The sequence below is a fragment of the Dioscorea cayenensis genome, unplaced genomic scaffold (genome assembly GCF_009730915.1).
Source record: "Dioscorea cayenensis subsp. rotundata cultivar TDr96_F1 unplaced genomic scaffold, TDr96_F1_v2_PseudoChromosome.rev07_lg8_w22 25.fasta BLBR01000767.1, whole genome shotgun sequence".
NCBI classification, from domain to species: Eukaryota; Viridiplantae; Streptophyta; class Magnoliopsida; order Dioscoreales; family Dioscoreaceae; genus Dioscorea; species Dioscorea cayenensis.
This window is the reverse complement of record NW_024087158.1, coordinates 6781-8782: the sequence shown is the minus strand read 5'-3', so window position 1 is coordinate 8782 and position 2002 is coordinate 6781. Positions and strand designations below refer to the sequence as shown.

General features: G+C 41.4%; 1 non-coding gene across 1 annotated transcript; it reads left to right on the top strand.

Annotated features, from left to right (window-relative positions):
• Positions 1 to 510: 510 nt before the first annotated feature.
• On the top strand, positions 511 to 617 carry LOC120254948. Its single transcript, XR_005534829.1, has one exon. It is a non-coding gene; the product is annotated as a small nucleolar RNA R71 (small nucleolar RNA).
• Positions 618 to 2002: the final 1385 nt, after the last annotated feature.

Sequence of the window (2002 nt, the reverse complement as noted above, 5' to 3'; positions counted from 1 at the left end):
TGTTATTGTTGGAAACCTGGTGGTGCTATGGCCTTTTGTGCACCTTTGTTGCTCCACAAAAAATTGGGATGATTCTTCCAACCCAGATTGTAGATGTTTCTATATAGATTCCCTTGGTTCCTCATTGCATTACCCACAAAATCGACGTTCTCAACTGAAGATGCATCACCAATGGAGATCGGGCAATCGGAGGGAGCATATCCTCCACCACACCTGGTGCAAGTAGTCACGGCTGCCACTCTATTCGAAGTTAGAAGATCTAACTTCTTACTCAATGATTCCACTTGAGCCACCAATGAAGTTACTACAAAAATCTCACAAAGCCCAGCTACCTTTTTCTTCTCCCTAGCATTTCATTGGTAGTAGCTATTTAACCCCATTTCCTCAATTAGTTGGTGGGCCTCACTGGGGGTCTTGCTACCTAAGGTACCTCCTGTTGCCACATCCAAGAGTTACCTTATACTCGGATTCAACACGTTGTAAAAGGTCTGAACAATCATCCACTCTAAGAATCCGTGTTGTGGGCACTTTCTCAGGAGCTCCTTGAACTTTTCTCTCATCTCAAATAGAGACTCCAATTCCGACTGTACAAAGGACGAGATCTCATTCCTAAGCTTTGCAGATTTTCCAGGAGGGAAATAATAGGCCAGAAAAGCTTCTACCATCTCCTCCCATGTGGCAATCAATGCTCTAGGTAATGAGTGTAGCCACTGCTTTGCCCCTTTAAGGAAAATGGGAAGGCTCTCAACTTGATGCCACCATTCGTCACCCCGTTTATCTTAAGCATATCACACACCTCGAGAAAGTTCTCTATATGACCGTTTGGATCCTCATTTGCCAAACCATTGAACTGTGCAGATTGCTGCAACATGTTGATGAATGTCGGCTTTAGCTCGAAGTTCTATGTTGTAATCGGGGGATGCACAATACTTGACTGTGTCCCCAATACTGAAGATCTGGCATAATAGGATATTGTCCACTATTGCTCATTCTGTTCTGCCATGTGTTTAGATTCTTCTACTTCCAAATCAGCTAGTTTAGACGGTTCTTGCACATGTTCTTTCCCTTTTCTTCTAAGTGTATGTTCAAACTCAGGATCTCCTTCAACAATTTGTGAAGAGTTTCCTCGGGTCATAACCTGGAGCTGCACCAAATATAAAGAAAAAGAAAATCAGAACGATGATAGAAAAGAAGATGTGAACTAAAATAAATGAATGAATAGCTAAGAAAACAAAGTACAAAGTATCTTTAAACGCCTACTTCCCGACAACGGTGCCAAAAACTTGACAACGCCACTTGTGTATGTCCCGCAGGTGCACGGGTTTGTCAAAGTAATAAAATCCGAGATGTGTGGGGTATCATATCCACAGGGAGTAGGGAATAAAAACACTTAAATTGTTTCTTAACTAAGTGAAATATGAATAGTGATATGTGTGACAAGATGTGAAATAATAAAAGTAAAAGAACAAGAAAGAGAACACAAGTAAAGGAGAAGGTAAGGCAATCAATAAAAATGTGGTACTCGGATATTGGTCCGCCTAGGATAATCATTTCAAGTGCAAGAACCCTCTATTATACTTAATAACTGATGTAATAATGAGTCGTGGACATCCTTAAATACATTATCCCAAATCTAATGTCAACCATGCCTAACTCTATACATGTCCCAGAGGAGAAATTGAATAACCTCTCAGCCTCACACTCGTATAGAATTGCAATGAGTTCTAGGGATTCAAGGTTATCGTATGCTATCGATGACGCCCACTCATCTAATTACGCTTAGTTGAAATTTTTCTTTTTTATGGCCGGCTAATTACGGGTCAAAGTTTGAGTTGTTTGATGGCCCAATACGTCCCACGTGCTCTAGTTCAATAGGTAGATGATAAGCCTTCCCATAGATTAATCATGTATGGAGTCGCTCCGAGTGGCGCCTTATATGTCTGTCCTATACGCCCAGAGGGCATTATCAAGGTGATTGGCCCAATCATTCCTGTGGTGTCCT